This window comes from Triturus cristatus, chromosome 9 (assembly GCF_964204655.1).
Source record: "Triturus cristatus chromosome 9, aTriCri1.1, whole genome shotgun sequence".
Taxonomy (NCBI): Eukaryota; Metazoa; Chordata; class Amphibia; order Caudata; family Salamandridae; genus Triturus; species Triturus cristatus.
The window spans coordinates 804,605,027-804,632,104 of NC_140592.1; the positions used below are offsets into that span (position 1 = coordinate 804,605,027).

Below are 27,078 nucleotides of genomic sequence, written 5' to 3' on the forward strand. Positions count from 1 at the left end.
CTGATGGATGCCCCTTTGTCTGTCGAAGAGATAGCTACTGCGATTCGCTCCCTCCGCTCGGGCAAGGCTATGGGCCCCAACGGTCTGCCGATTGAACTATATAAGTTGCGCCCGGATAAAATCGCGCCTTTCCTCCGTCGCATGTTTCAGGAATCGCTCGAGAGGGGTTCCCTTCCTGACGACCAGCGTCTGGCTACTATAGTGGTGATTCCCAAGGAGGGTAAGCCACGTGACCGCTGTGCCTCCTATAGGCCTATTTCCCTGCTAAATGCCGAACCCAAAATCCTTGCTAAGGTCCTCGCCAATCGCTTGCTGAGCGTTATATGTGACTTGATACATCCGGATCAATGTGGCTTCATCCCACATCGTAATACCGCTCTCAACTTACGGCGTCTGCACGGCGTCCTCGCTAGGGCTGAGTACTTCGCTGAACCGGCCATATTGGTTTCCCTAGACGCCACGATGGCCTTTGATACCATTGAATGGCCATTTCTTTGGGCCGTCTTGGCGAAGTTTGGTTTTGGGGAGGGGTTCCTTAGCTGGGTGAAGCTCCTTTATGCTGGACCAATGGCTCAGGTGGTTGTCAATGGGCGGGTTTCTCGGCCTTTCGCTCTCGGGAGGGGAACTAGGCAGGGGTGCCCGTTGTCCCCGCTGCTCTTTGCTCTCGCCCTGGAACCGCTCGCTGCCTGGCTCCGTTGGGAGCCCTCGATTAGAGGGCTCCGGTGGGCCCCGGGCTTCGAGGATCGGGTTTCATTGTACGCGGATGATATTCTCTTGTATCTCACCTCACCGCGGAAGTCGCTCAATGTTCTCTTTGATGTCCTTACTTCCTTCGGGAAAAACTCGGGTCTGATAATCAACTGGTCCAAATCTTGTGTGTACCCTATCTCTGGTGGTCTTCCTCTCTTGCCGCCTCGGCTTCCGCTCCAAATATCACAGTCCGGCTTTAAATACCTGGGGGTGTACGTTTCGTTGGATCCGGCGGTCCGCTATGAGCAGAATCTCCTGTCTCCACTCCGGCGTTTGAGGGCAGATACGGCTCGGTGGTGTAAGCTGCCCTTGTCTCCGCTTGGTCGCGCGGCGCTGTTTAAAATGATGTCCCTTCCCAGATTCCTTTATGCACTCCAGAACTCCTTCGATGTCATTCCTGCGGCCTACTTTAGGGAGGTGGAGAGTTTGCAGAGGAGACTGGTTTGGGACGGGCGATCGCGTATCGCTTTGGCCAAGCTGACTCTTTCCTGGTATGACGGGGGCATCGCGCTTCCTGATATTAGACGGTACTATTGGGCCTCCCAGCTGTCTGCCATTAATCATGCTACGTACGCTCCTGGTTCGAACCCGGCATATGAGATGGATAAATTCCTGCTCCCCGGCGGTAACTATAACAGAGCGCTTTACTCGCGGTCTGCTGGTAGGGCCCTTACGGGCCCTACCAGGATTGCGGTCAGTGTATGGAAGGCGGCTAACGTTGCGATGGGCTGGAGTGAGCGTTTAACGTGCGCCACTCCTCTATTCGACTCAGACCGCTTGGGAAGCCTCTGGACAACGAAAGGCTTCGAGCGCTGGGATACGATCGGCATCAGCAGAGTGGGGGACCTGTGGGTTAAAGGTGCGGTTAAATCCTTCGCGGCGCTTCAGCGCGAGTATGAGCTTAGTGACAGAGAGTTCTTCCGTTATGCACAGGTTCGGCACGCCCTGCTTTCGGTCTTTGGGGAGGGGACCACGGTCCCTTCTTCTTCGCCTCTCGAGGACCGCATACTCGATGGTCACGTCCCCGACAGTACTATCTCCCTGATTTACAAAAAACTGATAAACAATCGGGCTGACCTCTTGGTGCGTCTTCGGGAGGCATGGACGGGAGATGGGGTGGAGCTGGACGATGAGGACTGGCAGACTGCACTGTCATCCCCTAAGGAGGTGGCCATCCCGGCCCGTCTCCGCCTGGTCCAGCTTAAGATTCTCCATCGTGTATATGTGACGGGCCCCCGCCTGGTCTCGATGGGGTTTTCAGACGACGGACTCTGTAAGCGTGGCTGCGGGCTCAGTGCTACCTTTCTCCATATCCTATGGTAATGCCGCGAGGTGGCGGAATACTGGCGCCGGGTGCATGATATTATGAGACGAGTCACCGGGGTCGCTCTGCTGCCGGAGGTGCGTCGTTGTGTGCTGAATGTATGGGAGCCCAATGACTGCAATGCGGCTCAGGCTCGGTGGGCGGCCTTGGGGAACATGATTGCAAAGAGAGATATTGCACAGCTTTGGGGTTCCCAGCGGCCTCCCACCGTGTCCGTCTGGAAGGAGAACATGGACTGGTGCATGTTCAGGGAGAAAACGGTGTATGTGGCGCGTGGTAAACCGGGGGCTTGGGGTAGAATTTGGGGGCAGTGGAACGCGTATCGTGGGTCTATCTGTGCTCCCCCTTTGGTGGATACGTCCGGGGTTGCCTCGTCCCCCTGATCCTTGAGGGTTCCTTGTGTATCTCGTACTTTGGAGTACAGATTTGGTTCTCTCGTGGCCCCCCCCTCCCTCTCAGGTCTTCTTTTTTGACCGCCCTCGGGTGGTTGGGTGTTGACTCCCCCGGCTGGTGTTCGCCGCCCTCCATAAGTCGTTTCGCCTTGTTTGTTGTATTTTTGTATTTTTCTTTTTTGTTGTTATTTATACTAAAAGTGTGTATTCTGATTTCCCTTATGTGCAGTCTGATCTACTGTGATAGTGCGGAGCCCCTGTGGGCCAGTCATTGTTTTCTGATATGCTGGAACACTTCGACTACTAGCGGCCGGCCCTGGTGGTTGTAGGCCCGTGTTTGTAACCCTTTTTATGCACAATAAAATCTTTTCAAAAAAAAAAAGTGCATTGTGGTCACTGTCTGTTCTTACTATTACTCGGAAGTCCAGGATCTTAGACCAAAGGCTGGTATCTACAAATATGTAGTCCAGCCTAGATTCGTGATTCTTCCTATTAAAGGTGCATACAGAGGGAATATCAGAGGTAGTACGGCCGTTACAAGCCCTTATAGAAAAATTTAACGTTAGGGACATAATTTGTACAGCTAAAGGGGACCAGGATTTGGCAAAGGGAGATTGACAAGGCGGGACACCCCAGAAGTCATCTTCAGCCGTAAAGGCACCTTCCTTTAGACCTTCCAAGGGTTCAAAGTGGGAATTAAAATCACCACCCACCACTATCGTGTAGTCATTGGGGAGACGACCCAAAAAGCACGAAAGATCGTCTAGTGTGGGGGATTCCGAAGCCACACTAACTGGGCGGGAATACACATGAATGATTGCTAGATTTAAAACATTTGGCCACTTGAGTAGGACACACTGTATGTCCTGCGAGAGCGTCGGTACACTTTCCGCAATGCATCCAATGTGAATCGCTACCCAAATCACCAGACCACCAGATGGCCTCCCTCTACCAGTCAAAATTGCATTAATTTCAAACACTGCATAACCTACTCTGCACAGCGGTTCCCTCGCCCAGGTCTCTTGAAAAAGGCAGATATCACTCTTGCCTATTAGGGACTCCCAGTCACTCGTATCTAATTTATTAGTGATGCCTGCCACATTCCAGGAAAGAACCTTAAGAATTCCAACAGGTGATTTTACTCCTGGTCCCCCAATGTTCTCCGGCACAGCGTCCAATGTTAAAGCCATGGGCATATGCTGTGGTATTTCCAAGATCGGTGGAACAATAGGGGCAACTTTGGAAAGAGGCGGGACTATCAATTTTAGGTTGTTATTAGTATAACCTAGTAGACTCAGAGGTGAATTAGTTGCTTGACCATGGGAGCTAGTAGATATCAAATTCTCCCGTCGGAAGGCACCAGATTTTTGGATGGTGATATCTATCTCACCTCTCATGGACCCCAGTCCCTTGTAAAGTCAATCTACCTGGTCAAGACAACTATATCTATTAGGGTGTATATAGTTGCCATAGTTAGTGAAAACATTGCAAGTGGGCCTAAATCTAGACCCAGCACCAACAGATCCCACCTGGGTCCATCCGTCATCCCTATTCATAATCGAATTGCATGTGTTGGGATAAACATATGACAAGTGGACCACTTCAATAGATGTAACTCCTATATTGCCAGGCGAGTTGCAGATGTAAGACACAACATTCGGGTTCTTAAAACTTACAATTATACAGTCCCCAACACTTTTCTTGTCGGTGTATCCAATCCATGGGACCCTTCTTACCATGAGGATTTCTCCATTAAGATTAGGTGGTAGAGGCTTATGGATATTTAGCCAACTAATAACTTTATTATGTACGGAATCATGGAGTTCCACCACATTTCCGCGAAGCACAGGTACCCCCTTCAAGATGACAGTATAAACTGCCGCCTCTGGGGGCAAGTTTACTACTCTTCGCCAGTTATGGGGGCTGACTTGCCTGGTTGAGCAGTTTATTACAGCATTTGCTGATATCTCCTGACCGGACGTAGAGGCCAGGGAAACTGGATTAGACCTACTAGTGGGTACTATCGGGGGTTGTTGGCTACAAGGAATTTCAGGAACAGGTTTTGACAAGGGGACTGAAGTAGTATTCTCTAGGGGAATAGCTGTTAAAGGTGCAGGAGGCAGAGTAGCAGGATTAATAAGTGTATTGGAGGACCCAGCTGTAGTCCCATGGGCTCTGTACATACTTGCTCTTTGGCCTGCTGCTAAATCTAAAAGTCCCTTTCGTAAATCCAATAAGCATATTTCCATGTTCGCCAGGCGATCTTCCAGGGAATAAGCAGTTCCCTCAATAAGGTGCGAAGGCTTAAGAAAGTGGAATCCTCCACCCCTACAGGAATATGTTTACTAGGAGAGATTTGTGCCGTAGTCTGGTGGGACAGGGCTCCTGTTTTACGCAACACATTTAGCCCTTTACTGATTGAATCCGATTGGTTTCCCTTACCCCTATAATTAGGTTTGGAAGCCTTAGGTTTTCTACCCCCTATCATATAAGCCCTTTTTTCCTTTTCGAAATAGCTCCCTCCTTCTCTCCCTGTAATAGCTGCGTGGTCTCCCTATTAATGCTTATATTCGTCTTAGAAACAGCTCCTTTAGCATTAATCTGGGATAAGGAACCTTTACAAGATGGAAGAGGTAATATGCTAAGCTCTGTATTGCCAGAGTTATCACAATCAATAGAGGGGGAAGCAGAACAATTGGGGTCTGGTTGAGATGATAGAGCAGACATGCCTTTAACCCCCCCTGCGACTACTGATGTACAGTTAGGCGATTTCATGGGAGTAACGGCACGAGCAAGGGGTCCCAAGGAAGATCTCCTCACCCAGTCAAATTCTTGCGAAATGCGTCTTTCAAGGATAGAGATCTCATCTATGAGAAGGGACCCAGCTTTGGTAAAGTACGTATCCAGAGTACCTATTGTCCTCCCGGTTGCCAAAGCGCTCTTGCTCCTCGTTTCTCTGGTTGTCATGATCACACCCACCACCAGATACACTGCAGGGTTCAAGCAGCTATAGGGGGCCCTGGCCCGAGCTCACCCTTGCTCGAACGGCCTCAAACGGCCCGCTCTTTGCCCGGTCTTCGCCAAGGGCTGCGTCCCGTGCGCATCCCGCTAGCGCTTGTGGGCGGGGGCCTTGTAGTACTGGGAAGTCAGAAAGGAGGCGGAGTCGGGAAGAGGAAACAGGTGTGCTGGATGAGTTCAACAGTGAGCACCCTGGTCCTCGCAGTCCCGGGAATCAAAACCTCCACAACGTCCCTTCCAAGTGCAGCGCAGCGTCCCCACAGGTCTGACGACACGGACAAAGTAAAATCCCAGCTCCGATATGTGCAGAGTCAATGCCTGCGAGCGGCTCCCGCGAAGCGGGGGCTGCGAGGTGTGGAGTAGATGAGGGAGGCGGGGTCGGGAAGAGGAAACAGGTGTGCTGGATGAGTTCAACAGTGAGCACCCTGGTCCTCGCAGTCCCGGGAATCAAAACCTCCACAACGTCCCTTCCCAGTGCAGCGCAGCGTCCCCACAGGTCTGACGACACGGACAAAGTAAAATCCCAGCTCCGATATGTGCAGAGTCAATGCCTGCGATGCCCAGATTAACACTGGGTATGGAAATATGGGATCCAGTGATTGAATATATGAAGGACTGAATATTTATTTACCCTCTATGAACTTTTAATTACTGTTAAGAACTAGTTATGAAGTATCACTGTATAGATATCTACTATATTTTTATACCTGTGTCGTTGTGTATAGGCTAAAGTAACTGTTTATTTATCTATCCTATTCTATTCTATCCCTTTTTTAAGATTGCTAGATAAAGAATAATGGTGATTCATATTTGTATGGCATTATCATGAATAGAAATTAAAAAAAAAACATGGAAGAAAGAACATTACTGAAAGTAAGTAACTTGTTCTTCTGATGGTTACTTCTAACTAGAGATTCCTCGTCCTTCGATTAGATACTCAACAGTACCTCCTCAAAAGGTGTGGGATGGTCTGACGAGTGGATTCTAACCAAAACAGATTGCACGACCAAACATGCAAAATGGCCTCACTAAGGACTATAGTGCTTGGTAAACTTATGCCCTTATGTCATTAATCAAGTTAACGCATGTCCATTACAGAAGCTTCCCTTTCCAATACCATCGTGATGGCCTTGGCTCAAGTGGAATGATCCCCTAGGCCTTCTGGGAGCTCCCTCTTGGCTAGAATGTAGCCCATGTTTATGCACTAGGTGATCCACCTTGATAGAGTCCTCATCCTCTTCTGTAACCCCTTTCCAGCACCACAGAACCCCATGAAAAGCTTTTCATCAATATGATGCTCCTTCATGTGGATTAGTGTTGATGCTTATGTAGATTCTTACAACTCTCTTGGGATACAGGCAATAGAGTCTCTGATCCACTTTCAAAGGAGAGGGCAGAGTGAAAAATGCTGATAGTGTGATGAATTGTCCCAAGTGAAAGGGTAATACCACGTTAGGCAGAAAAGCGGCCCAGGTCCTCAGCACCAATTTGTCAGGAAAGAAGGTGGTGCATAGAAGGTGCAACTCATTGACAACAGCACACCGAAGTGGTAGCAGTAAGAAAAACAATCTTGATGATCAGGAGCCACAAGGAGCAGTTGTACACGAGCTGAAACAACATGCACATAAGAAGCATGAGAATCAAATTAAGGTCCCTCTGACGTATGATGTAAGAGTTTAAGGGGAAACAAACACATCAAGCTTTTCATATAATGCATCACAAAAGGTCATTTGAAGAGGAAAGGCTGCTCTATCAAACATAAAAATGTCAAAAGTGAAGACATGTAACCTTTAATTGTGCCCACTTGAAATCCTTGCGGGGCCAGGCCAACAACGAAACAAATAATAACCCATCTAATAGCTTAGCCTGCAAGGTATCAAGATCACACCAGGCCACTACCTTGATCCAGCACCAGCAATAAATGGATTTGCTTGAGTGCTGTCTGGTTGCTAGGATCAAATACACTTCAGATGACAAATTCAAACTGCTCAAATAGTGCCATTCAATCTCCATGCATGGAGGTGTAGATTACGGAGATACAGGTGCATCACCCTGCCCCGATCCTAAGACAGAGGTCCCTCCAGAAGGGGTAGGTGGCTCAAGAGATCTGTGGACCATGTTCCCCAGGCCCAATCCGGGCTATTAAGATGACTTGAGCCTAGTGTTTCTTGTATTTCTTCAGAACTCAAAAGAGTAGAGGTAATGGTTGGAGTGAGTACAGGACACTTGCGGTCCACCTCAGGTGAAAAGTATCTCCTTATGACGTTCCTGGTATAAACTTCAGCATGCAGTAATCTTGACATTGCACATTCTTAGCAGTGGCAAAAAAAGTTTATCTCTATTAGTACTGGTTGCTGATAGCTTGATGTGAAGAGGCCGTTTATGATAGACCAGCCACCGCCTGCTGAGTTTGTCGCTCAAGCATACAGGAACCTTGCCAGATGGTTGGTCATCTAGAAAAATCCCCTACAGACCCAGCCTCCTCCAAAAATGTAGGGCCCCTTGACAGAGACTCAAAGACCTCATCCTACACTGATTGTTGCAGTACCAAATGACTTATTGCAATAGTACCACACGTGTTCTGTTAGAATATGAACCACCTTCCCTTTGATGACAAGTAGAAAGATAGCTTGAAGCTCCAACCTCTATAGGGACCGGATCAGAGATACGAATTTCAAAAAGTAGGTTGGATTTTGTTTCTATTATGGGCAGTTGTATGTAAAGGACACCCGCTGCTCTGCGCACCACAACTATGAAAAGGGGACTTTCTTCAGTTGGTATACTAGGTGTGGATTTCAGCTGAGTTTATTGTAAAGGTATTCAACCCAATTACATTCAATCGGCCCACAGACCTGTATCTGTTTAATGAGGGACAGTAGGTTGTTTACCTCATCATCATCGATGTCATCATGGGGAGTATATTGCAAACCCTAGACTGTATTCAACTATGCCCTTCAACCTCTGGTGGTAAGGGTGTTGTGGAAGAGGTTGGGAGTCAGGCTCAAGTATGGTTGACTGCGCTTCGGTTATTTCATACATTGACATAGGTCTAGTATGGGCCGGTGTCACCTCCAGATCGAAGACCGACATAGGAATAGATCTGGCATAGCAGAGTTGGCAGCGGTGCCAGCAAGGAAGGGACCAAAAACATAGAACAAGTGGTTTTGTGGGACTCAATCAAGATAACTCATGAGGTTAAAGTACATGTCAGTGTTTATCATCTACAAAAATCACAAATGTATTGTTCTTTACATAAGGTGCTAGAAAATAAAGCAATAAAGTGCAAACAGCACAGTGCTCATGAGTACAATAGAGAAACAATTAAAATATGATGCATATATACATCGTGGGTATCCATAATTCAGAATTATCAGTTTAGCCCTAATACTGATCCAGAATTAGAAATTATTTCATATTAAATGATCTCCCGGTCAGTGTTGATGTTTCGACCCATAAAGTATTTATAGTGGGTCACCACAGGACAAAATCTCAATCTGACAGATCACCTCTCAACTATATATATATCACATTTGTAGCAGTCTCATCCAGTCTGAATAACATTCCCTTTTTACACAGGCCAAAGCAACCTCGCCGTCAGCACCATATCAATTGGTTTGGGAACTGACCTGTTTCACGGCCGCTCATTTGAAATCTCATAGTCGAAAGGAAGGCACCAGCATGGACTTTGGAGCAGGATTGGAAGTGTGAATCAGACCTGGAAAAAGGCCAGATGTATGTCCTGTGACTGATGGCCCCTACCTAGACTGGTGGTAGGGATACTAATTCCATTTGGCCTTCTTTCACTTGTGAGGAGCCTTAGACTGCAACTTACCTGTGGACTTTGAGCTGGACCGAGGTTTGCACTGGAATGCCCCTGCAAACGGGAGCTGGAGAAGCCCAGTGACCTGGAGAGGGAGTGAGATCATTGCCTCAAATGCAATCTATTGTAGTGTTCGGTGACATACAACTTTTCTTCCCACTCTCTAATTGCCTTCAGCTGCATCAGGGAGCACATATCGCAGCACTTTCCAAAACCCGACACATGTGTTGGAGATCAAATGACTGGCATCTGCTTACTGCAGTCACAGCACAGTTTGAATCCTGTGGTTTTGAGGGAAACATTTTCTTCCCTAGCACAATTTCTAAGACTATTGAAGATATCAGGAAATGACAAAGCTGGGAGCAGAGCTCTTAATCTGTAGCAAAGGAAGAAAGGAGATGTGGAGTAGATGAGGGAGGCGGGGTCGGGAAGAGGAAACAGGTGTGCTGGATGAGTTCAACAGTGAGCACCCTGGTCCTCGCAGTCCCGGGAATCAAAACCTCCACAACGTCCCTTCCAAGTGCAGCGCAGCGTCCCCACAGGTCTGACGACACGGACAAAGTAAAATCCCAGCTCCGATATGTGCAGAGTCAATGCCTGCGATGCCCAGATTAACACTGGGTATGGAAATATGGGATCCAGTGATTGAATATATGAAGGACTGAATATTTATTTACCCTCTATGAACTTTTAATTACTGTTAAGAACTATTTATGAAGTATCACTGTTTAGATATCTACTATATTTTTATACCTGTGTCGTTGTGTATAGGCTAAAGTAACTGTTTATTTATCTATCCTATTCTATTCTATCCCTTTTTTAAGATTGCTAGATAAAGAATAATGGTGATTCATATTTGTATGGCATTATCATGAATAGAAATTTAAAAAAAAACATGGAAGAAAGAACATTACTGAAAGTAAGTAACTTGTTCTTCTGATGGTTACTTCTAACTAGAGATTCCTCGTCCTTCGATTAGATACTCAACAGTACCTCCTCAAAAGGTGTGGGATGGTCTGACGAGTGGATTCTAACCAAAACAGATTGCACGACCAAACATGCAAAATGGCCTCACTAAGGACTATAGTGCTTGGTAAACTTATGCCCTTATGTCATTAATCAAGTTACCACATGTCCATTACAGAAGCTTCCCTTTCCAATACCATCGTGATGGCCTTGGCTCAAGTGGAATGATCCCCTAGGCCTTCTGGGAGCTCCCTCTTGGCTAGAATGTAGCCCATGTTTATGCACTGGGTGATCCACCTTGATAGAGTCCTCATCCTCTTCTTAAACCCCTTTCCAGCACCACAGAACCCCATGAAAAGCTTTTCATCAATATGATGCTCCTTCATGTGGATTAGTGTTGATGCTTATGTAGATTCTTACAACTCTCTTGGGATACAGGCAATAGAGTCTCTGATCCACTTTCAAAGGAGAGGGCAGAGTGAAAAATGCTGATAGTGTGATGAATTGTCCCAAGTGAAAGGGTAATACCACGTTAGGCAGAAAAGCGGCCCAGGTCCTCAGCACCAATTTGTCAGGAAAGAAGGTGGTGCATAGAAGGTGCAACTCATTGACAACAGCACACCGAAGTGGTAGCAGTAAGAAAAACAATCTTGATGATCAGGAGCCACAAGGAGCAGTTGTACACGAGCTGAAACAACATGCACATAAGAAGCATGAGAATCAAATTAAGGTCCCTCTGACGTATGATGTAAGAGTTTAAGGGGAAACAAACACATCAAGCTTTTCATATAATGCATCACAAAAGGTCATTTGAAGAGGAAAGGCTGCTCTATCAAACATAAAAATGTCAAAAGTGAAGACATGTAACCTTTAATTGTGCCCACTTGAAATCCTTGCGGGGCCAGGCCAACAACGAAACAAATAATAACCCATCTAATAGCTTAGCCTGCAAGGTATCAAGATCACACCAGGCCACTACCTTGATCCAGCACCAGCAATAAATGGATTTGCTTGAGTGCTGTCTGGTTGCTAGGATCAAATACACTTCAGATGACAAATTCAAACTGCTCAAATAGTGCCATTCAATCTCCATGCATGGAGGTGTAGATTACGGAGATACAGGTGCATCACCCTGCCCCGATCCTAAGACAGAGGTCCCTCCAGAAGGGGTAGGTGGCTCAAGAGATCTGTGGACCATGTTCCCCAGGCCCAATCCGGGCTATTAAGATGACTTGAGCCTAGTGTTTCTTGTATTTCTTCAGAACTCAAAAGAGTAGAGGTAATGGTTGGAGTGAGTACAGGACACTTGCGGTCCACCTCAGGTGAAAAGTATCTCCTTATGACGTTCCTGGTATAAACTTCAGCATGCAGTAATCTTGACATTGCACATTCTTAGCAGTGGCAAAAAAAGTTTATCTCTATTAGTACTGGTTGCTGATAGCTTGATGTAAAGAGGCCGTTTATGATAGACCAGCCACCGCCTGCTGAGTTTGTCGCTCAAGCATACAGGAACCTTGCCAGATGGTTGGTCATCTAGAAAAATCCCCTACAGACCCAGCCTCCTCCAAAAATGTAGGGCCCCTTGACAGAGACTCAAAGACCTCATCCTACACTGATTGTTGCAGTACCAAATGACTTATTGCAATAGTACCACACGTGTTCTGTTAGAATATGAACCACCTTCCCTTTGATGACAAGTAGAAAGATAGCTTGAAGCTCCAACCTCTATAGGGACCGGATCAGAGATACGAATTTCAAAAAGTAGGTTGGATTTTGTTTCTATTATGGGCAGTTGTATGTAAAGGAAACCCGCTGCTCTGCGCACCACAACTATGAAAAGGGGACTTTCTTCAGTTGGTATACTAGGTGTGGATTTCAGCTGAGTTTATTGTAAAGGTATTCAACCCAATTACATTCAATCGGCCCACAGACCTGTATCTGTTTAATGAGGGACAGTAGGTTGTTTACCTCATCATCATCGATGTCATCATGGGGAGTATATTGCAAACCCTAGACTGTATTCAAATATGCCCTTCAACCTCTGGTGGTAAGGGTGTTGTGGAAGAGGTTGGGAGTCAGGCTCAAGTATGGTTGACTGCGCTTCGGTTATTTCATACATTGACATAGGTCTAGTATGGGCCGGTGTCACCTCCAGATCGAAGACCGACATAGGAATAGATCTGGCATAGCAGAGTTGGCAGCGGTGCCAGCAAGGAAGGGACCAAAACATAGAACAAGTGGTTTCGTGGGACTCAATCAAGATAACTCATGAGGTTAAAGTACATGTCAGTGTTTATCATCTCCAAAAATCACAAATGTATTGTTCTTTACATAAGGTGCTAGAAAATAAAGCAATAAAGTGCAAACAGCACAGTGCTCATGAGTACAATAGAGAAACAATTAAAATATGATGCATATATACATCGTGGGTATCCATAATTCAGAATTATCAGTTTAGCCCTAATACTGATCCAGAATTAGAAATTATTTCATATTAAATGATCTCCCGGTCAGTGTTGATGTTTCGACCCATAAAGTATTTATAGTGGGTCACCACAGGACAAAATCTCAATCTGACAGATCACCTCTCAACTATATATATATCACATTTGTAGCAGTCTCATCCAGTCTGAATAACATTCCCTTTTTACACAGGCCAAAGCAACCTCGCCGTCAGCACCATATCAATTGGTTTGGGAACTGACCTGTTTCACGGCTGCTCATTTGAAATCTCATAGTCGAAAGGAAGGCACCAGCATGGACTTTGGAGCAGGATTGGAAGTGTGAATCAGACCTGGAAAAAGGCCAGATGTATGTCCTGTGACTGATGGCCCCTACCTAGACTGGTGGTAGGGATACTAATTCCATTTGGCCTTCTTTCACTTGTGAGGAGCCTTAGACTGCAACTTACCTGTGGACTTTGAGCTGGACCGAGGTTTGCACTGGAATGCCCCTGCAAACGGGAGCTGGAGAAGCCCAGTGACCTGGAGAGGGAGTGAGATCATTGCCTCAAATGCAATCTATTGTAGTGTTCGGTGACATACAACTTTTCTTCCCACTCTCTAATTGCCTTCAGCTGCATCAGGGAGCACATATCGCAGCACTTTCCAAAACCCGACACATGTGTTGGAGATCAAATGACTGGCATCTGCTTACTGCAGTCACAGCACAGTTTGAATCCTGTGGTTTTGAGGGAAACATTTTCTTCCCTAGCACAATTTCTAAGACTATTGAAGATATCAGGAAATGACAAAGCTGGGAGCAGAGCTCTTAATCTGTAGCAAAGGAAGAAAGGAGATAACGTCAGTGTTCGGCTCTCCTCTGTCACTTCCTGGGTGGTCAGAGGCCATTGTTCACTCAGACAGCACCACCTACTGAAGCACAGGAGCGATTGCTTGAAAGTTCTCTGGATCTGTGCCATTTGGGAATGTTCTAAAGGTGAGAAATCTGCAGGTAGAAATATTCATCAGAAATTAATTTTGATGTCCAGTGCTCAAATTCAGGTAGGGGTGTGTTTGATTTACTATTCCAATTTGGATATAATACGCACCAGTGACCTGTATTATGAAAATAACTAATAATACACTGCTGTTCAAAGAGCAAGGACAACTGAGCTTTACACCCTTATGAAGTACATAAAATAAATAGCATTGTGAAAGGTAATAGTAACAAATATCTCTATTAGTGCTAGGAAAAACTCAGTTGGCATGCAGGGATTCAAACCTGTCCCTTTAGGTTACAAATATCTCCACAACACACTGGAGTTAGATTTTTATTTCTTTATTTGCATCCAGCCACAAGGATTTTTGCTTAGCAAAACAGAAAACATCAATAAAAAATACTTAAGCAGTAAAAAGTGAAAATTCTGGAAAGAGTCGGATGAGGAAAGAAAAGAGTTTTGATCACTGAAAGAGATTGTTTTTCCACTTTTCATGCATCCATAAGGGGAGGGTGGCCCTCTCAGGATAAGTTGGGTTTTCTGGGTATCTCTTCATAGTTCATCTGTAACTCCTGCAAAGTCTAATCTCTCCATGCAATCTAGGGATCTCATACTTGGAGTTGAAGTTTGCTTGGACCATACAACTATCTTTATCCACCCCTTTGTGATCTATGTGGCTCTACTTCTAGGGTGGAAGCTGCTCTAGCAATTGATTGGCCGTATTTTTCTCCTCTTTCTTTTAGATGTATTAACTGATGAAGACAATGCTTTCAAAACATACGTAAGATTATCAAATAGTACAAAGGATAGTTAAGCGTGCTTTCCCTTTTCTGCCAATTGCAGAAATCTGACCAGAAACCTGTCTTTAGGAGCTTCCATTTGTGACTGTTCAAAAGCAGATATGGCATGTACTCAATCTGTTGATCACTACGCAGGCAGATACTGGGTAGGTTCTTGTTTCTCCTTGCCTTGACCTCATTAGTTGACAGCCAGTTGAACTGTGCCAGAAAGCACCATTTTTCCCCCACTCTATTCTCCAAATGGTCACATAGTTTATCATTGTAGGATGATTTTTCAACATATTAATCCAAGGCAAACATGTAGTTAATGTCGTCTTTATTTTCCTCTCTTTTAGTACCAGACTTATTTTTACAGAAAAGTAGGGTCAAATTCTTCTGGAGCATGTTGTAAGTAAGCCTGCAGCAATAGTTTCAGTTTTTTTCTACAAGACTTTGAAATGTCTAGATTAGTTATTATACGAGCAGAAACAATCTGCTGCATCCAATCACTCTTTATTTATTGCAGCCAAGCAGATGAGATTCTGTGCAAAGTAAGAAATTCCCACAGTTCGGAAAGATTTTGCTCACCATTTTTCTTTGTGAATGAATGCTCTTGCAAACAATGCGCTACTACTCAAACTTTTTTTAATGTATTCTTTTTAAGCTTTTGTCTCAGAAGGCTGACTCAGTGATGAAATTCTACCCATTTCACATGAAGCTCTCCCTGCTCGAAATTAGATACTTATGAAAATATTCTAGCCAAAAAAATACTGTGGGTCGTCTAGCCATTGTTCACAAAGCTTCACTTCAGACCATACTATCACCCTTAAACAATCTAGCCCCCATTATCACACTGAAGTGTGGAACCTGGAGGTAATTATGGACTCCAATCTCTCCCTCGTACTGCAATTGAATCAAGTGGCCAGGCAAAGTTTCCACATGATGACACGTCTTTGATAAATATTTCCAAACCTCGCCCTCTCAATAAGGTTCCAGCTAGCACTGACTTAGTACTCTCCCATCATTATTATGCCAATAGGCTATACGTTTCAGCACTCCTCCTTATTATACAGAAATGACAGAGGATCCAGAATGCAGCTTCTAGACAGATTCTCAATCTATTTATTTGAACACCCAACATGCCTGATATCATAGCTGTTGACAGGCTGCCAATAATTAGAAAGATCACCTGATAATCAGTGTGCAGTGCTGATCATACAAACCATAGAACTGCGGCATACTAACTTGAAACAAAGACTTCATACCTATTGTCAAACAAGACCACTGCTCTCCAGGCTGGCTCCACTGCTGATCAGCCCACCCTTCAAAAAGTCACAAATTGGTGCCGCTCCTTCTCGGTCCAGACAGATAAACCTTGAAACTCAATCCCTGTATTAATAAGAATTGATAATCACCTGGGATTTGGGGGAGTACTAACAGCCTCTCTCTTCCCATGTATATAATCGTAAGTTGTAGATGATGATCTGTACATATTTGAAATTAACTTTGTGTGACTATCTCTATTCTCACACTCTCCACAACACTTTACACTTATGAGCAGTGACATATGTTGCACCTTGTTCGAAGCTTGTCTTTGAACTTCATGCAACATCTTCTACATACGACATTCTACATCTACCACAGACTGCAAATGGGCGCCCAGGAAACAGATGCAAATTGGAGCGATCCATTGCCTCATTAAGGGTGAAAATATAAGAATATAAGCCAATCCTTCCAACACAATACACATATTTATTGCCACTATCATGTAAATTGATGATTCAACAGACCAAATTCTGCCAGATGCTACTTGTCCTTTTAATTTTTGAAATATAGAAAAGATTTGGGTTTTGGCAGAATAAAACAACATCTATAAATGAGAGGTGGTCTCCACACCAAACATACAGTAAGTCCTCCTCATTTAGGGGTAGATGAGCTGTCAGGTTTCCAAAGGTGCCGCCTCAGCTATTTACTGAATGTAGGAAGGCCCACCTTGTTTAGAGCAGCTCTTTCAGCATTTTGGAAAAGGTAAACAATGTCCCCCACACACATGGAGAAAATTGCCATTATAGAAACAAAACCCTGCTAGGGGTTGTTTCTGTCAAACAAAAAGAAATGCTGCGCTGACCGCCATAACATTGTGACTGCTGGGCATTACTTTTTGTTGAAAGTGGTCCCACCGGCTCAGCAGAACCTCTTTTGATCAAAATTACACAACTGTTTGAACAGGGGATTTACAAATGGGGGAGGGCGCATGAGGTTGATTGAAACAGGGCCTCCACTGCCATCTTGACTTGGCAGCCTTATCGGCATATAATAACTATGATTAAAGAGAAAAAGTCCTTCATGTTAACCTACAAACCTTTCTCTAAGGAGTACCTTCCAGTTACTTGGACTGCAAAGGCCTTTTAAGTTTAATTTTTACATAGTGTGAAAATAATTTCCTTTCAAATACCATGTGACAAAATTGTGGCTGTAGCTACTGCTCCTTAATTGCAATCTCTGCACGCCCTTGTGATCTCGTGTTGAAATGAAAGTACGGGCCAGTAATTCAATGACTACATTTTAAAGTGCATTATCCTCTCTCAAACTGAAGGATGATATCTGTTATTAAAAATGCAATAACATTGTCAAAGGCTGAAGCAGAAAGTGTATATTTTGGCTCCAATTTTAATTGTTTTCGTACCAACCTAGAGGCTTATTTATGAGCCCCTTGCGTCACTTTTGCGTCACTTTTCTTGACACAGCAGTTGTGTAAATAATGCACCACATTGGGCCATATTTACAAAGTGACGCATTTAGGTAGATGTGTCACTTTGTAAACCCCTGCGCCACATTATACCTGCGTCAGGTATAATGTATCACGGTGGGCGTTCCCCGCAAGAACGCCTCATAGAGGGGTGCAGTTAAAATCTATCAGATTTCACTGCACCACTTCTAGGACACCACTGTGTCAAAACCTTATGCCTGCCTCATAGCAGGCGTAAGGATGACGCAGTGCAATAGGTATAGGCCTCCCCCATGCATTGCTGGAGTTGCATCATCCTTACGACACAACTCCAGCAATGCGTGTGAGTTGTGCGCCGACAGATAAGTCAGGCTTCCTGACGCATTTATCAATTCTTGCGACATGGAGCGCCGTACAGTAAATACGGCGCATCCATGGTGTTGCAAGGAAGGCGCAGTGAAAAGTGTTGCAACGCTGTTTTACCGCAGCGATGCAACACTTTTCATCAATGAGGCCCCTAATGTTTTTATTAGGCACCAATGAATCAACAGATCCCCACCCAGATTTCAATGTCATTTTTGAGAAATAGCTGAATATGTATTTTTTGTAAATTGTTTGCCTTGAGAAAGACCCACTGCATTTGTAATCAAAATATCTATTGGAAACAATATAGATGATTAAAACGAGTAAAAAGCAAATGTCTCAGACCCTTTGATTGTCCCGTATTGCTCAATCTGGAGCAAACAGAATTGGTAAATTTCCCATAAAGTCACTTTTTTACCTTACACTCGCACACCATGTACTTTTTCCATTAATCGATGCAGAAAAACTGTATGTATTTACTTTCTCTCTGCAACACTGTAGAAATACTATGAAACAATAACAAAAATAAATCTATTTTTTTTAGCCAAAACCTCTGAGGCTTTATAAACCAAATACAGAATTTGTAAAACTTTTAACAACATCTGTGCCTTTAGTCTTTTACTCTGGAGCCTCTCATGCATCCCAGGGGATTCAGCCCTCTTCATCTTCTACAGAAGTAATTTTCGGCAATCAAGGGCTCTAAGTAGTCAACTTTCTTGATTGCTTAATAACTCACTACTAATAGGCCCTGTTTTCCTATATGTATTTTGAATCCCTGTTAAAAATCTCAAGAAATGTCTTACATTGTACACTGTAAATGTTTGACTTACTTAAGGTGTCTTTATGTTCTACTGTTCTCTGCATCACTTTTATCTTCCTTTAACATAATTGGCAGTACCTCATTCTTCTGCCTTGATCTTTTTGGGGGTTATGAGTGCGAGTTGCGATGTTCAGAATATTTTTGGCTTTTCTCAAACTCCACCAGCTCTCTGGCTGTGTAGGAGAGAAGCAGCAAATGCTCTCCCCTCACCTGATCTTCCCTCCCCATCCCACACCATCCTCAGAAAGGGCCTTATGAAAGCCCCACACACATCAGCTGCCATCTCCACGCAGATGGTAAATGTGTGCAGATTTAGCCCCCTGTTTTCTCTGGAATGAGGAAAAGCTTGCTAATTTGGACCTGTTATTCTTGGATCTGCATGTTATTCCACATTCTGGGAAAAATAAATTGAGAGAACTTGAAATGCTCTGATTTAGGTGCGACAATATCATCCCTGGGAACTCGTAAGTTAATGAGGGCCTTTGTGCATGAGAATACATACGAATCCTTAAATCATAAAAAATAATTCCGAATATAATGGAAACAACGAAGAGCTTTAGAGCAGAAGAGGTGCAGGTGGACTTTTATATACTATGAACATCATACTGTGGGTCTAGGAGGAGTAGAACTTAGCACTGCTTGGTAAAACCTTAAGTAGTAGCAAGCAAAATGGGATGTAATGCCAACCCGCTGAAGCAGTTCATCATTCTATTTCCCATGGCTGTAACAAAATGTAACACAAATATTATTTTGGTTGTTAATCCAGGTTCTCAGAACACTTGTGAGGGTAAACCAGTCAGCCCTGACTTGTAGCGATTTAATCAGTAGATGTAGTATCAATGCGGAGAACCCTATGTTTGCCAGTGACACCCAAAATGGCCAGTTCTGTTCAGTTCATAAGGCTTTATTCGGAGCTTAAACACAAAGTCCATAAAAGCACAAACATTACAATATAAAACAACATCATTTTGGCAAAATCAGTCGGAAATATTTAAAAAATACATTAAAACAGTTTTAAAATGACATACTAGGCCTTGCTTTGATGGCCGGAAGAAGAAAAGTGGCAGTAAAAAAACAGACATCGGGTGACGGGTTAAATAGCAATTTCATGGTATCTTTTACAGTCCTGACTCCATATTTCTTAAAAACAGGTTTTAAAAAAGCTAAACGGAAATTCCCATAAAATGGACAGAACAATAAGAAGTGCATGGTACTTTGTGCGGTAGTATTATCACATGGGCAGGGACCAATCGGGTGTTTTCTAATGCTTGGGAATGCCACCAAATGGTGAACAATCCCAAAACGCATTCTTGTCAACACGAACCTATGGGACGGTCTGGAAACAAAACTCAAATACGGTTGGAACCCTGTCGTTTCACTGAAGCTTTCATAGAAGAGACAGGTTGTTAAGTTACCACTGGCCCTCCCACGCTTCACATTCCTATGGTTCATAAAGACAGATTTCAACTCATTTTTGGTCAAACAAGAGGCAGCATAGTGATCCTCAATTACATTAAGACCATAGATCTCAGAAAAACTACCCGAAACAAATTTAACCCATGGAATCTTTAAATGGTTGTCAGTAGAGAGACAATCTTTAATGATAGCTCTATTTAGGGAGGTCTCTTCCTTTACCCAAATTGCGCGCCACAACATAAGTGGTCTAAGCGCAACGGAGTCTGAAAGATGTTGGATTCCAAACTCCCTATGCACCAAATCGGTAGAAGCCGAAGTAGGTAGGCTTAAAAGTCTTTTAAGGAAGAGGTTTTCCTCCACTTGTAAACTTCCACTCAGAGCGTGCCCCCAAATACCAGCACCATAGAGGGTAATAGAAAGACACCTCATTTGATAAATTTTCAACATGTCTTTGAGCCGTTTATCCCCTAGTTTAGAAGCAAACTGAAACACCCCATGGGCACTTTTCGCCATTCTAGCCCTGACATAGTTAATCTCGCTGGACCAGCTACCTGATTTGGAGAAATTAATACCTAGGTAGTTGAAAGAGTCCACCGTTTGAACCTTATGACCTTCAATAAAATACGAATGCGGTTTATTACAACTCTTACCACACTCCATGACAAAAGTTTTTGATTTATTGATCTTCAACCTCCTGTCCTTGATGAACAGGGAAAACCTGTCTATTAGGCGTTGAAGGCCGATAGGGGTCCTAGATAAAATAACGGCATCGTCCGCATAAAGTAGAACAGGGACGTGGGAGTCAAGGGTTTTAGGGGTGTCAGCCACTACGGTCTTTAAGACAGAGTCAACCTCATTGATAAAGAGTGTAAAAAGTAGGGGGGCGAGCACACACCCTTGCCTAATACCGCGTCTAATAGGGAACTTAGGGGTGCACTCCCCTCCCGGGCCGTAGCGGACACTAGATCTAAGATTGGCGTATAGCCGGGCCAAGAAATGAACAATGCCCTCCGGTGCCCCCATTTCTAGTAGTTTCTCCCATAAAATCTTATGATTCACCATGTCGAAGGCACTGCTCAAGTCTGCGAAACAGAGAAAAAGAGAACCTTTATTGGCCTTCGTATACTTCCCAATAAGAAGTTCAAGGTTGAGGCACTGTTCTACTGTCCCTCGACCCTTCCTGAAACCATATTGGGAGTTTGCCAATATGTTATTAGAATCGGCCCATTCTTCAAGTCTAACCAGGAGCACCCTGCTCATGATTTTCACGGAGGAATCTAGAAGGGAGATTGGACGGTAGTTTTTAGCATCCTTCCTTTCTCCCTTCTTATAGATAGGTATAATAATAGATTCCTCCCAGGAGGGTGGGACACCAAAGCAGACCGCTGCGTTAAACACGTTTGTTAATAACGGGCCCCAGATCTCTGGTTCTTTTTTATAGACATCAATGGGCACCCCGTCTGGCCCCTGGGCCTTACCTCCCTTGCTAGCAGAAATACTATCCTGGACCTCAGAAGTGGATATATCTAGAGGAATAGCAGTCCAGTCACCTGGACCTTCATCCAGAGATTTGTCCGAATCGAAAATCATGGAGAAGTGGGAGACCCAACATTCTGCACTAACGTTTGCCGTCAGTTCAGGCATCTCCTCATTCTTAAGAAAGGGACAATTAACTGTTGCCCAGAAAAGCGAGGAATCCGAAGTTTCAGCCGCCTGGTCTAACTTGTCCCAAGCGTCTTGCCTTAGTTCGGCCTTCCTATTGTTGACTGCAGCCTGATAGGTGACTCTAAGCTCCCTAACCAAAATTACATCCCTAGGTTTTGCAGCAAGTGCCTCTTTGAGACGCTTAAGTGCAATAGTGCTGGCATGATCGAACCATCCCCTTTGCCTACACGACTTTCCCTTAAGAAGCATGGTAAATTTTGCATCAATAGTAATATTAATGTTAATAAACTTGGGAATAATTACATCCGTTGGTTCTTTACTCTCTAAGATAACGGAAATGTCGTTAACACATTTATTAATAATGGAGTTGGACAAGATATCAGCTTTATCCCCTTTCCATCTAATTCTAGTTCCGTTGGGACGGTGGGGTTCAATATTAGCTATTATGTTTGGATTGGGGCCTAGTTTCGCCTTCCATAGTACGGCCTCCATTGTTAGACAGTTATGGTCGCTAATTAGGTTATCAACAACCAGAGGGGCTGGACACCACGGGTTAAGGCTAGATGAGATGCAAATAAAATCAATCACCGTGTTTGCATTCCGGCCCGTGAATGTAGGGATGGTTTCACCAGAGGCACCCTTCAAGTTCTCCAACAATTCCAAATCATAGGACATCAAGATTTTGTTTAATGAATCTCCGTAGGAATTGTGGGGAAAATGAGAGACGCCTTCTCCCCAGCAATTTAAAAAACCACAAATCCTATGGGCGGGGGATGGACACACAGCAGTGTTAAAATCCCCTAGCCAAATGAAATCAAACACAATATTATTACCCGTGACAATATCTGCCAAAGCGGACTCTAAAGCAAAAACTACCTGCTGCCTAGTATTATCAAATACATTATTATAAAAATTGATTAAAAGGATATTTCTACCCTGCTCCTGAGAAAGCCATAAAATATGGGAATGGACCCCAATGGTTACATATTTCTTAACAATTAGTGGTACATCCACAGAGATCAGAGTCAGAAGCCCACCCTTAGCTCTGCCCGAAGTGGAAGCCACAGCCGGCAAATGGTAAGAAACAAAACCCAAATAGTTAACGGGGGCCAGACTCCAGGTTTCCTGAAAACATATGATTTTAAAATTATTAATAAAATCAAACCAGCCTAGACATGTATCCTTATGTAAGAGACCGGCAACATTCCAACAGGCGATAGAGCACCAACTCCTATTATCTAAAATAATGGGTCTAGTTGGAACGACCCTTTCCCTATCGCCAGAGGTTGAACTTACAATTCCACTATCCACTGGAACATCAATATGACTAACACTCGGACCATTTAAACCAATAGTCTCCACTGATTCAGAAGCCCCATTGGCCATTCTACGCCTACCCTCTCCCATGGGAATGATCACAGTCCCTGGGACCACCTGGGGTAGCCCCAGTCAGTCATTACAATCAAGGCCACTCAGGGGCTGAAATCTATTAAACGTGGGAATGGTAGGACCAACACACAAATTCGATTCTCTGGACCTCCCTCGGTAACGCTCAGCATCAGGTTGAATATCAAAGTCTCTATAGAAGAACCCCAGGGGGCGTAGAGAAATTCCTTCATCTCGTATAGGAAGAGATGCAGCTTTAATCAACACCGTGGAGGTAAGTTGTGGATTTCGAAAGTTAATAACAATACAATCCCCTCCACAAGTCTTGCGGGATTTCCCCACCCAATTGGTTCTTCTAGTGCTTAAAATATCCCCTGAAAGTGCTACGGGGAATCCACATTGCCTATGAAGCCAATCCACGGTTTTATTCTTTAAAGAGGAATGCGATTCATCAGAGCCGTGGTTGCTTCCGGACATTCTTAACGGAGGAACATTGGTTAAGACTGCTACAAAGGGAGCACAGGACGGTGGTAGATCCGGCTGGGGGCTACCAGAACTGTTAAGATTTACATTAGGACCCACCTGCTTCCTTAGTGCTGAGCTAAAGGAAGGTTTAGCTTGGACCGGCAGCTGCGGGAGTGGATTGGAGACAGCCGAAATTACTTCACAATCATTCCCAGAGCTGAAATTACTGCACACGGCCGTTGTTGGAACTAAAATGTGAGGGTTAAAAGGCACCACAGCAGGTCCAAAATCTTTGTCAACGGAATTTACTCCCTTTGCGGCATTTAAGAATGTATCCACTAAACCTCCCAGTCTGACTACTTCGTCAGAAATTGTAGCGAGTTTGGTTAATAGGGGTTGAACCAGTAGATCAAGCTTGGCCTCAATAGCATTAAGCAAAAAATCAAGTTGCTCGTTGTTCAAACTGATCGTGGGACCATCCAGTATCTTAATTTGGTCATGCTGAGGATTAGGCAATAAGGGGTCAATTCTTTTTGCGGGGCGATTCCCCCCTCGTTTGGGCTGATTGATCTTGCTATTATTCCTGCAAGAACGTATTAATCTTTGTGGCCTCGGAGCCTGCACATTTGGAACTATTGGGTCAGAAGAAATTTCTGCATCAGAATCTACTTCATTGGTGGGCACAGTAATGACAATTGCCTCACTTATGGTATCATTAGAATCAACCAAAATGGGACTGACCAGAGGATTAGTAGAAACACTAACATCAAGGTTGGGGATTGACTGGTATGCTGATCCAATTGGAGAGGAAGGGCTCATGCTTTGAGGCCCCGATCGTCCTAAGGACTTCCTCCTTTCCTGGTTAATTTTATCCACCATCTTTACCAAATAGTTATCCATAGTGGACGATACAGCCGCTGGTTTGGCTTTAGGCATAAATATGCCGGGCTGGGCCAGTACCAATAGTCAAAAACAGGTTAACACCACAACAAGTCAACAACCTATAAACTGGTGCAATATATGGCTGCCCAGCACTAATAGTCACTTCATGTTATACCACTATATGACACACTGCCCCACACTCGTAGCAGTTACGTTACGGCGGATCACACAACCAATTGGCAGGTAACAGCAGACAAAATGAAGCCCAAAAATATGGCCCCCTCCTACCCCCTCCTGTCCCGGACTGTCACAGACTGTCCGCCCTTAGTCCGGGCTTCGTCCTGGGCGTCCCGCGGCGCGTCCCGCTCTGCGAGGGGTGGCTGTTTATATATGAGCGGGAACCAGTAGTCATAGGTTGTGGGCAGGGAGGCGGACCTCCGCGCAGGTGTGCTCACGCACGGACTCCTGGACAATGGAGTCCCGTGCGATGCTCTTCCCCGAGCACAACAGCAAGGCAGCGGCAGCAGTCCCTGGATTCAACCCCTCCGGGGGTGACGAGCAGCACAGCACGATTCTGGCCTCAGGTGCGAAGCGGGACCCGCGTCAGCGGGTTCCGCAAGCTGTTTTAAAGGGTGTGGGCAGGGAGGCGGACCTCCGCGCAGGTGTGCTCACGCACGGACTCCTGGACAATGGAGTCCCGTGCGATGCTCTTTCCCGAGCACAACAGCAAGGCAGCGGCAGGAGGGTGACGAGCAGCACAGCACGATTCTGGCCTCAGGTGCGAAGCGGGACCCGCGTCAGCGGGTTCCGCAAGCTGTTTTAAAGGGTGTGGGCAGGGAGGCGGACCTCCGCGCAGGTGTGCTCACGCACGGACTCCTGGACAATGGAGTCCCGTGCGATGCTCTTCCCCGAGCACAACAGCAAGGCAGCGGCAGCAGTCCCTGGATTCAACCCCTCCGGGGGTGACGAGCAGCACAGCACGATTCTGGCCAGTTAGTTATGCTTAGCCCTGGCCTTTTTAGTGCATCTGAAATAATACCGTAGGTGAAGTAACAAATTTATGGATTATTTTGATTTCTTCATTATGAAAAGAACTAAACAATAGGAAGAAATGTAAGTGGCGAGACATTTAAAGGGGCGATTCGAAAAAACGCAGAAATTAAAAGATGCACAAGTTGTCTACTGGAATAATTTAAAGGGAGTAAAAGACCTGTAGTTTGGAAGTCTCTCACCATCAAGTGTTGTACATTGCTTCTGAACACCAAAGGGAAGTAAGTCAAAATACTAAAGGCCTGATTCAGGGTTTTGTAGAGGGGTACTGCATCACGAACATGACAGATATTATGTCCACCTTACAGTGCTTTATATCCCAATGCACGGGTCATGAGTTGTACAGGATATCAGTCATGTTTTTGATGGAGTACCCATCTGGCAAACTCTAAAGTAGGCCCTAGATTACTATTTTTGTAGTGCAATAATATCGTATACAGAATTTTAGCTATTATGATATTATGGAAACAAGTATTTATATTGAAGTATAGATTAACGTTTCTTGACTCCACATTTTGCGTACCTTACATTCATATTATTGTGCTAGTAGGTATTCCGTTCACGGTATTTTGCCAGGACCAAATTCAAAAGGTAATATAGTTGTAAAACCTCCATCAGAGTTTGGAACTCTAAACAGCATTTTATTTTCTCGCACAATCCTTGTGCCATTGCTATGCACATCTTTGTTTCCCTTTTTAGGATCTTGTCTATCTTCTAGTTCAAGATCATCCGTATACTGGAGTTGCCACAACGCCATATTGCTCATCCCTCCATGAAACTTCATGATGGATGTCAGTAAAGACATTACAACACCTTGCAATGGTAGCATCAACAACCCATTCTTGATAATGAAGTATCCACATTTCTAGATCCCAAGGCTGCCTGGTGGTGATTCAACCTCATGCTTCCTTTTCCATCACCCTACACTTTCCCTCATCTTATTTTACGATTGCAGGTTCTATTTCATGCCCGTAACTCCCTAGTCTATCTTTTCTGCCTTTCTCTTTCTTACTCTGGGTCAAACTCTGATGGTGGAAAATAACTTTGGTTCCCCAAAAATGTGTGCATTTGCCCACCAGCTGCAACCACTGTGGGTCTTATCTACAAGCCCCTTGTGCCGCCAGTGCGTCACTTTTAATATGGGAAAAAATTAGCCTATGTGTCCACCAGCTAAATAGCCCCTCCCAATCATGGCTGCCATATCGAACTCTCAGGGATTAGCTCAACAGGTGGTTGACTCAGCTCAGCTCTACTGCAACAGACCTTTCAATCACCGCCTTTCTGGAAATCTGACGATTTTTACATACACTACTCCATTTTGTAGCTTGAACCGGTTACAGGCCATGCTATTGTGTTAAGGTGTGGCCCTCTGATATTACTTGCATTTTTAAATCTGATTAAAAAACGCATGAACAAATATCCTGCACAGCATCACAGTGAATCACAGGTCAAAGGACAAAGACTGTTTTGGTAACTGTTGTTAGTTTCTTGTAACTTAGGCAATGTCTGCCCAGTTCACAGAGATCGTTGTACATCTGCTCTCAAGTAGAATTTTAGACCCCGCTGGTGCAGATGTATTAATTTTTCATTCCCAATAAGAGTTTTCTTTGTGGTGAATGAAATTAGCGTCAAGTATTCAATTTTCGACATTGAAAATGTTCAGTTTGTGAACATCACCTACCTTCGGTAAAACTTTTCCCTGCAAAAAAGGTTTCTGAAGGATAACAATTGGACAAAACCTTTTTTTTTATCAGAGAACTCGCACAATGAAAACAGTTTAAGCAGCTTTTCGCAGCAAAAACAGAGCAAACACCC

General features: G+C 44.5%; 1 protein-coding gene across 1 annotated transcript in view; it reads right to left on the reverse strand.

The window, feature by feature from the left end:
* ESR2 (estrogen receptor 2) overlaps positions 1 to 27,078 on the reverse strand; it is a 557,334-nt gene that overhangs the window by 421,432 nt on the left and 108,824 nt on the right. The window lies entirely within an intron of this gene.